The 14,950-nt window shown below is 37.3% G+C and overlaps 2 protein-coding genes across 3 annotated transcripts in view; one reads left to right on the top strand and one right to left on the bottom strand.

Annotated features, from left to right (window-relative positions):
* The window catches only part of LOC129764178 (uncharacterized), a 228,558-nt gene extending 223,502 nt beyond the window's left edge, over positions 1–5,056 (bottom strand). For both annotated transcript variants that reach the window (XM_055763025.1, XM_055763026.1), the window contains exon 1: positions 4,156–5,056. The gene's annotated coding sequence lies outside the window, so the exon portion shown is untranslated. The remainder of the gene's footprint in view (positions 1–4,155) is intronic.
* Positions 1–14,950, top strand: part of LOC129766236 (uncharacterized) — a 204,794-nt gene that overhangs the window by 164,079 nt on the left and 25,765 nt on the right. The gene's annotated exons all lie outside the window — the stretch shown is intronic.

Raw genomic sequence — 14,950 nt, 5'->3', positions numbered from 1 at the left:
AACTAGTTGCAAATATAAATATATAAGAAACGTGTATTTGCATATGAGGTAAAATCCTGATCATACGCGAGCGTAACATGAGCAAATTTACAACACATGCGAATTGGTGCTCTTTTGGTATTAACGAGTTCTTCCGCAAAGTAACTCGATGTTGATAATCTTTGATATTTCCCTTCGTTGATCGTATTTTTTTCACATATACACGTTGGAGAGCTTTAACCCTTTTCTTCGTTGGCCGAAGCATTTTGATCATAATGTAATATTTTTCTTTTACAATTTTTGAAAGCATAGGCAGTGGTGGCAGTGTTCCGAGCTCTGCAATACAATTTTCTTAACCAATGTTAAAGTCGCTAAAACTTACATTAAAGACCCATTAAACGTTAAAACAATAGTTGTATTGATATCAACACAATTTTATTTTATTGATTTTCATGACATAAGACGCTATGACTCAGGAATGACATTTTATTGAGTGGTTTTTATAGCTGTTTCGATGATGTTGTCTGGCATCAGTGTCGGAAAAATAACGATGCTTTCACCAATACAAACAAAACCATTGCGGAAAATTGAAAAATGGAAATTCAACTTTCTGAGCACCAGCTCGAGTTTTCCGACATTCTCCACTGCGACGGCAGATGAAAATTTAATATCTTGTGAGTAATCGATTAGAGTTTGGTTGATATTACTTGATGAGAAGTGTGCGAAAACGATCATTTTCTTCACACTGATTCGCAAAATTATTGAATTTTTTACATATCGGGCGAGGGGTGAGGGAGGGAGATGAAAAAAATGAGCGTCATTATGGCAGCCATTTGTGACTTCTTCCACCTTCACCTCAAACCACAGAAATACACTCCGTCCAACTTCTATAAGAATGAATGTATGGGAAAAAAACTACCCTAAAATTTAAAAAAGTTACCCTATACAAAATGTTCACCACCTCGAAAAAAACAACCTATGCCGAATTTCAGCTCAATCGGACCTAAGGGTGAGTTTGATGTCAAATGTCTTAAACTGGCATGAAAGGTCGAGATCTAGTGTCATCTCAAAAAAAAAAATTTTGTCAAAAATCGGCACTCTGGGACTCAACATGTCGTAGCAAGTTCCGAATGAAAAATCGAAATAACTATTTCTATTGGCACCCTAAACCATACTTTTCGTTTCGTAATCCGAAAAATAACCCAAGTCCCAAGGTGCCGATTTTTGACAAAAAAATGTTTGAGGTGACGCTAGATCTCGACGTTTCCTGCAATTTTAAGACATTTTCCATCAAAAAATAACTCGAAAACCCCGATTTCCTTTACCACCCCCCTTGGGCGATTTTTCAATTTTCGAAAAACTTAATTCTGACCGCTTTGCGCCACTCTCCCTTGAGTCCGATTGAGCCGATATTTTGAATAGGGTGTTTTTTCGAGGTGGTGAACATTTTTTATGGGGTAACTTTTTGAAATTCGAGATGACCATTTTCATTGGCACTCGAACCAGGGTATGATCTTGCTTGCATTTGTGTCATTGTAAACAAACAATGCTTTAATTTATATTCTTTATATTCTTATATTGTTTACATTCTAATTCATATTGTCAAGTTTGTATAAGACCAGTTACATTTCCGTTCTTTTATTTGTTTTGATCAATAAATCTGGAAAATGCCGAAGGGAAAAGTGCCCACGGAGAGAGAAGAAAGACAGATCGATGTATTTCACCAAGAAAACGTTTGTATCAGAGAAATTGCTCGTCGGATTAGACGATCCCATCAAGTAATGCTCAATTATTTAGCGAATCCTCAATGATACGGTAAAAAGAAGAGAGCTACACGTAAATCGAAGCTCTCTGACTGAGATGAGCGGGAAATAGTTAAAACAGCTTCTTATACCTCTAAATCACTTATTCAAATAAAGCAATCTTTGAATTTAAATGTCTCCCGGGAGACAATTCGTCAAGTTTTGCCAAAGCTCACATGAACCGATAGTGGGGCATGGTATGTTATGAAAGAGGATGTTTTCAAAAGAATAAATTTTGCTTTATACCATAACGAAAAATTCTTCAATGTATAGGTTATCGTCAGTGACGAAAAAAAGTTCAATGTGGATGATCCTGATGGTTTCAGTGGCTACTGGCGTGATTTACGGAAGGTGGAACAGTATTTTTCAACCAAGCATTTTGGTGGAGGCTCGTGATTGGTTTGGGCGGAATTCTATGCATCCGGAAAACTCAAGATAGCTTTAGCACCATTCAAAATTAATAGCAAGGATTACGTACATGTTCTGGAATCCCCTCTGCCGTGTTTACTTGATAATGTCGCAAAAAATTCACATTCCAGCAAAACTATTCATGCCAGCAAGGTAAATTAGCAATGGATTATGGACCAAAAACATATTTTTCTGGACTGGTCAGCTCGCTCTCCATACTTGAATCGTGTTAAAAAATTTTGGGGAATCCTTGTATGCAAAATTCACGCTGAGGGAAAGCGATATACTACGGTGGATGAGCTCAAGGCCGCAATATCGGAGACATGAGAAAATATCGAGAAATCCGTTCTGCAGAATTTTGTAAATAATATGCCAACACGAATTTTTCAGGCTATTAACCGAAATGGCAAGGTTCCCAACTATTGACATGTAATTCTGACGATTGTTTTGAATTTTTAATTGATAATACGTGGAGGCGATCTGACGTAGTAGTAACATCCATACCTCTCGCGCTAAAGGTCACGAGTTCAATTCTCACTCCCGGCATTCTTCCAAAAATGGAAGTTAAAGTGACGAACCAGTCAAAATGTGCTGAAAGTCACTATAATAGAGAAGAAAAAATTGATAATATCTATGAATTTTCATAAAAACTGGACAGTTGAAACTATTATATTTAACCCCAATGAATAAACGAATGACTCTTTTGAACGAAATTGACGCTAAAAATACTTTATTCTAAGAATTCAACAATGTATGAAAATATCTTGTTGAAATTCTAACTGTATGTATTACAACGAAATATACTCAGTGTGGTCTTCTAGAAGTTGGACAAAGTGTACTATACAGATGCATCAATGAAAACACCTCAAAATGGTAAAGGTTATGGATAAAAATGTCCAATATATAACTGATTAAAATTAATTTTGTTTAAAGGAAAAATTCATTCAGGAATTGAGCAAAAATCGTGGATATTTTACAAATGAACCAATACATACCAAAAGCTTAATTTAAATTTAAATTTTCATTTTTTTATTAATATAAATTCTATTTAATTCATCCAGTTATTTTTCGAATAAGAACGGAAGCTGAATTATAAAAAAATATATTAGTATTATTCAAAACTCTCCAAAGACTCCTTGAAACTGTTGATTTGCGCAATCACGGTAGACGTTTCTACCGTTTTCAAAGAGAGGCTCGTCAAAAGGTAATTTTTATGCGAATTTATAGAAGCCACTTCTGTAACCACTACGGAAGATACATCCCACTCCTGAGCATACATAATCAGTCAAATGAATCCGAAGAAAGTTTTACAGTTTTAGAATGGAACTATTTATTACACGTTTATGTTTACCGTGTTTTTGAATCTCAGTACAACGAACAGAAACGATTCACCTCTAATGAAATTTTAAGCGAAACATTTCAACCAGATTATGAAACAATTTGCACATGAAAATAATGATATTCACCACCAAAGATGATCAGCGGCATTCGTCCATTCAATCATTCACTCGGCATCATTTAACATTCAACAGCGGATTGCACATAACATTATGTTTACTTGTGCGGAAATGACTACACAATGGGTTCGAAGCGAATATACGTGATGTGACAATAGTTATACAATCACTTAGTCAGTGAGGGTTAGAACAATATAACTGGATGTGTTTTGGAACCATATTTTATATCGGTGTCATCGGTATCAATAAACAGTCATTTGTAATGGTTCCAACAATGTGGTTGATGAAGAATTGTTTCACGTTCGTAGAACTCGATAGCATATTTCAGCCATTAAAGCACAAGGAAATTTTGTCCGCTAGTTGATAAGTTCATGTTCATGTCAATGTAATGAAAATTGTCTGCCGCATGGTTTATGTAAACAAAACATTTTTCTCTTCAAGAGTGTAACAATTCTGCTACACGGCAAGAAAAAAACAAACTGTAACACATTCTTATCACAAACAAATACCTGTATTGTAGCGGTACTTCAGCAACGTGACACAATCCGCACTTTCTTAGCGTCGCACAAGTCCTACCGCGCCTCTTCGCGGTCTCACTATGCCCCAATCCGTGCCGTATTGAGCAAAGCGCTAGCTGGATTCCACTCAACGAGAATGAGCGACAAGCGGTGAAATAGATTCCTTCTATAACAACGCGAAACGTGACTCGCGTCGTTGACCGCTGGAATGCCAGCCGATGGAACAAACAGACCTATGATATTTTCAAACTGAGCTCTGCCGACTAATCCACCTTAGCTCGTTACAACACGCACTGTAGGTTAATTCTATCTAAGCAGGATCGAGTTTCTTAATCGACTTACTGAATTTGCACTATTTTATGTCACTACCCAGTCTTTTGATTCACCAACTCATTCATTGATTTACTGATATTCCAGTTAATCACTCATCCGCTTTTGATTATTTTTCCGTTTTTCTCTTTCAACATGTGTTACACCGGCAGCATCACATAAAGCTCCACGGCACAGGGCACGTTTGTTTGTTCTTTGTTTGTTGTTTTGTTTTGATTTTCCTCCCTCCTTGGTTCGCGCTCATAATCTCACGAAAAACACTATCGATGCAATGTAACAGTTATTTAATGCATGAACGGAATACGGGGAGCAAAACAAAATTTGTAAAAACGAATAAAATTGTTGTGAAACCGTTCGGGATCAAGAGTATCCTTGGCACAGCATCAGCGGACATCTACTCAATTACGTTACTTGCACACAAATTCGCGCGCGTTCGAGAAATGGCCAGGTGGGCCGAATAGAACGATTAAAGGTGCGAAGCAAAATAAAAATCGAAACAATGACAGAGCACACGGCGAGGCGACCCAACAGGTGTGTTGCGATGGTCGTGTTCACAACCGAGCGAACGTCGAAAGACTGAAAGTTCGTTTGGCGGCAGTCGGTTAAAGAGCGATAGCACCGAACGGCAGAGACAGTAGAAGACCTTCGCATCAAACGTAAACACGCGCTTCGCTCCGCCAGAGGAAACCCATACCAAGTGCGGAGATCTAGCGACGAACCCGACCCGGAGCTGGTATACGTTTTGTGGTCAATTTTACACATCGGAATTGCTAGTGTTAAAATTGTTAAAGCTAAATATTATATTCTTTTTCAATTTCATGAATTCGACCCACATTATCGTGAATTTATTAGACGAGATGTGTTGGAGCGCCTAATAAGCAAAACTTGAATTTCTCAAAAACTAGCAATAATATTTAAACAAAAGTTGTAATCTTGATAGTTATTGATAGTATCCTACTATGCATGTTCAACACTTATATACATATCTAAAATGATTCTTCCTGGCTCTCTTCTCAAAATGATCTCTCTTTCCACGATTTTAATATAATACGCTTGGACCGCGATGACAGATACGGAGGGGTACTATTGGGGATCAATAAGTGTCACTCATTTTTTAGAATTGACCTTCCACCTATTGGAGGGATCGAAGCTGTTGCTTGTCATGCAAACATCAGAGGCAAAGACCTCTGTATATTTAGTCAGCTTGTATTGGCCTCCGAGAGCTGCGGTTAGCCGCAAGCAACTTGTTGACAAGTGCTCACTCCTTCCTGAGCCACGATTAATCTTGGGAGACTTCAACTCTCACGGAACTGCCTGGGGGGAACAGTACGACGACAATCGTTCATCGTTGATATATGACCTTTGTAACAGCTTCAATATGACCGTTTTGAACACTGGGGAAACAACACGTGTACCTAAACCTCCTGCTAACCCAAGTGCTCTTGACCTTTCGCTTTGCTCGAATTCACTATCGTTAGATTGCAAGTGGAATGTAATCCAGGATCCCAACGGTAGTGACCACTTGCCAATCAAAATTTCTATCACCAATGGGTTGAATTCTTCTGAATCAATAAACATGGCATACGACCTCACAAGACACATTGACTGGAAAAAATATGCGGACGCGATTGCTCTAGCCATCAATTCCAGAGATGGTTTGCCTCCATTGGAGGAGTATAACTTCATTTCTCGTTTGATCTATGACAGCGCGGTTCGCGCTCAAACGAAACCCATCCCAGGTTCCACTATTCGTCGAAGGCCTCCCAATCCATGGTGGGATGGCCAGTGTTCCAAGCTTTATGGAGATAAATAGAATGCATTTAAAGCTTTTCGGAAACGTGGAACCCCTGAAAATTTTCAGACGTATTTGGACCTTGAAAGTCAATTTAAAAACTTGATCAAAGGGAAAAAACGTGCTTATTGGCGAAATTTCGTGGGAGGTTTATCACGAGAAACGTCAATAAAAAAATTATGGAAAGTGGCTCGAAACATGAGAAATCGCTCTTCATCCAATGAAAGCGAGGAATATTCACATCGATGGATTTTTAATTTTGCACGAAAGGTTTGTCCCGATTCCGCTCCAGTGCAAAGAATTATTCGAGATATACCACAAGATAGGTGCGATCTTGATTCCGAGTTTTCGATGGTAGAATTCTCTCTTCCTCTCCTTTCATGTAACAATTCTGCTCCGGGATCGGATAGAATTAAGTTCAACTTGCTGAAAAATCTCCCTGATGTGGCGAAACATCGCTTGTTGAACTTATTCAATCGGTTTCTGGAGCATAATATTGTTCCAGATGATTGGAGACAAGTACGAATTATAGCTATTCAAAAACCCGGAAAACCCGCGTCCGACTTCAATTCGTACCGCCCAATAGCAATGCTGTCTTGTATACGGAAATTGTTGGAGAAAATTATCTTGTTTCGCCTTGATCGATGGGTTGAAACGAATGGCCTACTCTCAGATACACAATATGGGTTCCGCAGGGGCAAGGGGACGAATGACTGTCTTGCGTTGCTTTCTTCAGAAATTCAAATGGCTTACGCCGAAAAAAAACAAATGGCTTCAGTATTCTTGGACATAAAGGGGGCCTTTGATTCTGTTTCAATAGAGGTTTTGCCAGACAAATTACAATCTCGTTGTCTGCCGCCTCTATTGAATAATATGTTATATAACTTGCTTTGTTAGAAACATTTGAACTTTTCTCACGGAGATTCGGCAGTAAGTCGGGTCTCTTACATGGGACTCCCCCAGGGCTCATGTTTAAGCCCCCTTTTGTACAACTTCTACGTAAGCGACATTGACAATTGCCTTACACAAAATTGCAGCCTAAGACAACTTGCAGATGATGGAGTGGTGTCTGTCGTAGGATCAAACGAATCCGACCTGCAAGAATCCTTACAAGATACTTTGAACAATTTTTCAACCTGGGCCATTGGGCTAGGGATCGAATTCTCCACGGAGAAAACAGAGATGGTGGTTTTTTCTAGGAAGCATAAACCAGCAAAACCAAAGCTTCAACTTTTGGGTAAACCGATCACTCATGCTATGTCATTCAAGTATCTTGGGATCTGGTTCGACTCTAAATGTACTTGGGGGGCCCATATTAGGTATCTGAGTAAAAAATGTCAACAAAGAATAAACTTTCTCCGTACAATTACCGGCACCTGGTGGGGAGCCCATCCCGAAGATCTTATAATGTTGTATCGAACAACTATTCTCTCTGTGATGGAGTATGGTAGTTTCTGTTTTCAATCTGCTGCCAAAACGCACCTCATTAAACTCGAGCGAATTCAGTATCTTTGTCTCCGTATCGCGTTGGGATGTATGGCCTCAACCCATACCATGAGTCTCGAGGTTTTGGCAGGCCTACTCCCACTAAAAGATCGCTTCAATTTATTATCTCTTCGGTTCCTCATCCGGTGTAAGGTTATGAACCCATTGGTGATCGGAAATTTTGAGCAGCTGATCGAGCTAAATTTTCATTCTGGATTCACGAGCTCATATCATGAATTCGTCTCCATGCAGGTTGGTCCTTCTTCGTATATTCCCAACCGTGTTTGTTTTCCTGACTACATCAATTCCTCTGTGCATTTTGATCTGTCCATGAAGCAGGATATCCATGGAACATCAGATTATCTTCGATCGAGGATCGTTCCAACGATCTTCGATGCAAAGTATGGGGATATCAATTGTGATAATATGTACTTTACTGATGGGTCCTCTATGAATGAGTCCACAGGATTTGGAGTGTTCAACGAATTTTTTAGCACCTCACACAGTCTTCAGAATCCTTGCTCAGTGTATATTGCTGAATTGGCAGCAATTCATTGGGCGCTGGACAGCGTCGCCTCACGACCTGTTGAACACTATTTCATTGTAACGGATAGTCTTAGCTCTGTCGAAGCTATCCGTTCAGTGAGGCCGGAAAAGCACTCGCCGTACTTCCTTGAGAGAATACGAGAAATTTTGAGTGCTTTATCAAGACGCTGTTATGTCATTACCTTTGTCTGGGTCCCTTCACATTGCTCAATTCTGGGTAATGAGAGGGCCCGACTCATGTACAATCACTGTTCGTTAGATGCGCTACTCTTTCGTATTAATCTTGCCGACAACAATCTTTGTGTTTGTGGCCAAGGTTACCACGACATCGAGCACGTTGTTTGGTCGTGCGAGCTGTATCTTGTCGCCAGATCGAATTTAGTAGTCACCCTTCGGGCCCGAGGAAGGCAGCCCATGGTGCCGATGAGAGACGTGTTGGCTCGGTTAGACCTTGATTACATGTCCCAAATATATGTATTCCTTAAAGCTATCGATCTTCGTGTGTGATTGTCCTTATACCCTTAGTTTTTCCTTTTCCTTTTCCTTTGTGAGAGATCGGATCCCTTCTTAAGAATAAGATGAAATGTAAATACATATTAGATATAAGATAGGTTTAAGAATTGAGTGTGATGAGTGTGATTGAGAGTGTGAGTGTGATCATTGTCAACATATCCTCATATCCCCTCCTTTTCCTGAAGAAAATATGTCACCCTTCTAAACTCGAGTTGACCTCGAGTAATCGGTTTCCTATATTATTAACATTAGAATTAGGGGAAAAATGTATATATACTAGTAACAATACAGTAAGGAGTTCGGCTCCTTTAAACCTATGTAACTGAGCCTGTAAAAATAAACGATTTAAATAAAAAAAAAATAAAATGATTCTTCTTCGAAGAAGCTTTTAATAATTTTTATAATGTGGTTTTAATGAGAATACATATAACTATTCAGAAAAACATTTAAATATGTCGTTTTCCAATCTCATGTTATGAAATTATATTTGAAATTATAAATATGTGCCCTACAACCCTTTCATACATCGCAACTTGTGCATATTTAAGGCAAAGAACTTTTTCAATATTTTACTGAAATTAAGTTCATTTCTTTCTTCAGTACGGAAGCCAATCCAAAACGAAAAAAATAATAATAATAATAACAAGAATGTTGAATGAGTGCTTAAGAGGTCTTTATTTCAAATCAAATGTGATAAAACTTATGACGTTTTTTGACATTAAATTCATTTTTATTCATCTGATCTTTTAACATGTAAGGGAAAAGGGGGGAATTTGGACCACCTAAGCAAATCGCCTAATACTTCCAAACCAATACGGCCCAAATAAAAAATGTCACATTGTATACTAAGCTACACTTGTTTTCTCTCAATGAATAATGTTTAATCATTATATTAAGCTTTAAACTACCAAATATATCATAAAATGAATGAGATGATTTTTGGACATTAAAATTTGATGCGGGGTGATTTGGTCCAGTGTGCGTTTCATCGAAAAAACTTACTTATGTTTATGTAATGTATTTTGGAATAATGTTACGATTAGTAACAGTTTTCTGGGATCGATACTAGGTGTTTTGGCCAGATTTCAGACCAGAAAAGTTGAGTTGAGACCATCTCGAATTCTGCATGGATTTTTTCAATGTTGTTCGAGCATTTTCAAACACTTTCGATGCTTGGTCAAAGAAAATCCGTTCTTGATGGCCTGCGTTGCTCTTTAAAGCTCCTCCTTCCTCCAATGTTGTCTGCCCATCCTCTTTTTGTAATTCAGCGGCATCTGGAATCAATTAGACAAAAGAAAAACATCAAATCTGAAGGACCAATTCACCCCACAAAAACGTGTCCATGTCAACCCACACAACATGCAAAAATTAAAATGCAATTAATTTCATTTATTGTTATCAAACTTACAGTTTCGCTGCATCAAATTGTTCCACTCCTGTAGGCGAACAGAATTTTACTGCACAATACACGAAAAGTTTGTTTAATCAGCGGGAAAAACCTTAAAACCACGATCGGAAAACTCACATTTTTTGACAATCAAAGTGCTTGCTGTGTTCATGCTACCATTTCCTTCGACCTGTCGAATTTTACCAAAGTTTTTTTTACGTTAGATACATGCGGTTCAACAATAAAAGAAGATGACATTATACAAAATCCAAGTTGAGCCGTACTTTTTGAGATAATGGGGTGGTCCAAATCACCCCGTATGTCCAACTCACCCCGTGTTACCCTAAATGTTAACTTGTATTCTAAAAGATCCAATCATCATTTCTTCCCTATTTTTTTTTTTTATCTCTTTTTGAAGATTTTGGGATCATCTACTGAATTTGAAAACCTTTTAGCTGCGATTTTAATTTTCATCTACAGGAATGAAATTTTTGTGTTCCCGATATTGTTTTAGCGTGATTGAACAGTTCCTAAAGCTCACTCGCCTTTTTCTTTTGTATACTGTTCTTTAGATAAGTAACAGAAATTCATTTTCATGATACATTTGTCATTTTATGTAACTGCCCAATTTTTTTTTATAAATACGTTTATTTGTCTTTTTTGTTTGGTAAAAATTTATTTACATGGTTGATTCATTCTCGACTTCAAAACTAAATTTCAACTCATCTATATCAATCCTACCATTACTACTATCAATGAAGGTGATATATGTCAATAACAGTTTCATTATCAAAATTCGTTCATTTGTTTCAAACCCCTCCAACGACGGTCGAAGGAGATCCTCTAAATGGAGTGCGCGTTGTCTACCTCTAGTTCTGTTTGAATTGTGTTTCCGTAATCTTGGACAAGACATGCTCTCTTTGCCATTCGTTGTAGAGTCCCTCCTATCGCATCACGGGGTCCTTTCCCGTGGAAGATGGCAAAGAAATGCCATTCTGCTTCTAGTCCGTAAACTTTTTTGAAATTACACAGACACATTCTTTTTGTTTTTGTAGTGTGCTGCTGCTCCATCGGACATGAAAGTTATTTTAGTAAAATCATTATTTTTCTGACAAATTCTATCATCTTTTCTCTAAACAACTGCACTGCCACAGTGTCGTGTGTTAAAACTTCTGAAATAACTATAACGCTTACGTTTTTTTAGTTTATCATCTTTTTTGTAGTATATTTCAAATGGGCGAATAGTTGCTTGCGTGTTATTCCAGTGATAACCCTGTGCCGCATTTTGAATTATGGATGAATAATTCTCTGAAAAATCACAAATTACTATTATTTCTCCTTGCGTCAAAGACTCTTTTTTATTTCGCAAAAAAACACATTGCTGTTTGTAAATAAAGTCATGCTCTATGAGTTTGTCTACTTTATACGGCACAAATTCATCGATTGGTTTTAAAATCGTTTACAAATTACAACGGTCAGTGGTCAGCCATTGTTGAAAAACGATTTCTTCTTTTCCGTTTTGCTCTAATAGAAGAGTTGTTTCTTCATGAATTGATGTTTTGGAAACACTATTTTATTCATCCTTTCGATATCTATACAATCCATTTCTTATCATATCTACGGTGACTCTTAATAGATACCTAAAATTACAATAACTATTCGATACCAGACCGACCGATCAAGAGATTTTTGGCAGATGGCTATTGTGTGAGAGCTATTGTTGTTCTTTGAATTGCAACATATTGTATTTGACTACAAAAACGAGCTGAAAAGTGTACATTAGCACCCAAGGGCCACCATAAATCCATTTCTATCTGTTATTGATTTTTTCTATAACATTACACAAAAAAAAAATTCGAGAAAAAATCTTGGAAAAGTTTTTGTTAAAAAAACTATTTTTCCTTAAATATGCACAAGTTGCGATGTCCGGGTGAGTTGTAGGTCACATTTTTATATATCCACACACAATATATCCACTATTGATTCAAAATCTGAGATGGCCATTTTTAGAAAATCGACTTTTAGTTTTTGAAATCGATTTTTTTAGTGTAGGGTTTCAAAAAATATTTTTTCAGTATTTTTTTCTGAAAATTCAATTATTTTCCTAAAATCTTCCATAGATCACTTTTTTGTAGGACTTACCATTTTTGAGTAAAAAAATATTATGATAGAATGATAAAAAAAAAAATTGGCCCTTTCATATGTTAGTCTAGATAAATTTTCGGAAAACTAAGTATGCCAAGTTGCTTAGTTAGGTAAGTTCTTAAGGTAAGGTAAGGCCCAGAATGTTTCATTAGGTTCTGAGAGGGTAAGAATGTAGGCCAAGATGTTTTCTCAAAATTCGCCACAACGACGTCATAGAGATGCCCAACGCTTGAGAACGACGTATGAGAGACTGATTTGGGTCTTCCTGAATTGATGCGATAGCGGCAAAAATATTCTCGACACTGCGGGCACTTCTTTAGCGTTAGCGAAAGCTCGCTAACGCTCGGTCGGACCTAACTAAAGGATCGTCTCCTATGTTTCGAACTAACCGGGCAATCGATGGAACACAGGTTTATTTGCAAAAGGCCGTCGCTTCCGACGCATTTTCGTAGCACTAAAAAATGACAAAACACTGCATACAACAAGGCAACAACAATACAAATAATATTTGAATGCCAGTGCGAACAATAAAAATGCTATCTATTGTGACCGTTTTCACACATCTCGAAGAAAGACAACATGACTCAATCTTGTTGGTGTAATTGTTGATCATTCACGTAGGTCCATTCCAAAAAAAGTCTAATTGATATCAGCACTGCCCATGTTTGCATAGTAAACGTAATCACCAACACCATTAGTGGTGGGAAAACGCATTTTTTTCAGCAAGAAGAGGGCCTTGGAGATTTTGTGGATTGAGACATACTTTTTCCATTTGGAAAACGCTTGCGTCTATTTATGCGGACAATCAATCGTTTCAATGAACATTTGTTCGTATAACTAGCCTCAATCACCAGGTTGTTCTGCCTGTTGCGTTAGTATTTACATTTTCGATAATAGTCAAAACATCTCCGTCTGTAACTCTTGTTGTTATCTGGATTTATTGCAAGTCTATGATAGTGCTTTTTTCCTGAATACTCTGGTATATGATAAGAACAGCAGGTTGGTGTTTTTCCAATTAACTGAATTTGTAAAGGAAATCTACAATGTTGGTAATTTTAGCAACATGATTTACCGTTATCACGATCAATCGCATAAAGATAGTGGAGTGACTTACTCCAACGGTATGACACTTCAAAAGATGTGTATGGGTATGAGGTGGTGGGCCATCTATATATGACTCCAACAGTATGAGTAAATGCTGAGTATGAATAATAATTCGATGTCGAATCCGAGGAGTTATAATACTAAGAACCAATATTATTCTAATTTTACTACTTATCTGATTGTTTCATTATCTACTATTAGGAAACACTAAGTAATAACACACTATCGTAACAGGTATGTTTGGTCTCTACAAGGAATGTGATTCAATTGTAGATTTAGCTTAGGCGTCGTGCACAAATTACGTAACGCGATGAGAAGGGAGGGGGGTCAAGGTTGCGTTACTTTCTGTGTATTAGAGATAGGAAATCGCGTTACGTAGGGGAGGGAGGGGGTCCAAAATCCGGATATTTAGCGTTACGTAATTTGTGCACGACGCCTTATAGCACATAATACTGATAATTGTTGATTTTCGAACGATGTATGAAAGCTCTATGGAACTACGTCTGTCATGCGGACAAACAGTGATTTTTCGAAAACGTTTTTTTCAAAATTGCTCAAATGTTTTCGAACAAAAAATGTTTGCTTGCATGCTGAGCAAACGTATTACATTGTGTAGAATGCAAAACGGCGGAAAAGTTTGTTCATTTTGTCGCTTACGTCTCCTATACAAACATGGACAGAGCACATATCGACCACATTTTGCATGTCAAACCTGGGATAGAATGAATCACTGGTTGGAGTTGAATCATATTGATATGGAAACTTTCGCTATAAACTTTTGATTTAGTGAATAAAGAGTACACAAGTGTCACTGAGAAAAGGTAACGACAGAATAACTTTATTTTCGATATCCACCCAGAAAATGAATTTGATGACACGAAATCTTAACTCTTGGATGTACCGTTCTGAATCATATTTCGGTCGCTTAGGGCATATGATGCAGATAACAGGTCTAAACTTTATACACAGGTATTATTTATTATTTGGTTGATATTTTTAATAAATTAGTTCAATATGCTTTTAAGCTTTCTACTTTGGTACTTATTTGATTGAACACATAAAAAAAATCATCGAATAAAATACTTTTCAAATGAAACGAAATAAAAATCAAACATCGGACACTAAATTAAATTTCGGACAAATTGAATTCAAATTTCGAGCACTTTATTTTGTAATTTTTTGAACGAATATTACATTACTGTTGGAGATCTTACGTTAGAACATAAGAAAAATAGTGAACCATATTTGAATTGTATAACTCAGAATCCCACTACATATTGTGAACCAAACAATTTATAGCTAGCTTGAAATTAGTATGCTAATTCGTATCAACCGCATTTCCGTTTTCTATCTTTCTCCCACTCGATCGTTGCGCGGGAAACCGACGACGATCGAGGTCGATTACACGATAGGATAGAATTGTTCAGTTCTGATCGAAACGTTATCGAATAAACTTGTACATTTCGAAAAGTGAGGTTTTAATA

The sequence above is a fragment of the Toxorhynchites rutilus genome, chromosome 2 (genome assembly GCF_029784135.1).
Source record: "Toxorhynchites rutilus septentrionalis strain SRP chromosome 2, ASM2978413v1, whole genome shotgun sequence".
Lineage (NCBI taxonomy): Eukaryota > Metazoa > Arthropoda > Insecta > Diptera > Culicidae > Toxorhynchites > Toxorhynchites rutilus.
Note: the sequence above shows the minus strand (reverse complement) of the source record. Positions and strands in the feature narration are given on the sequence as shown.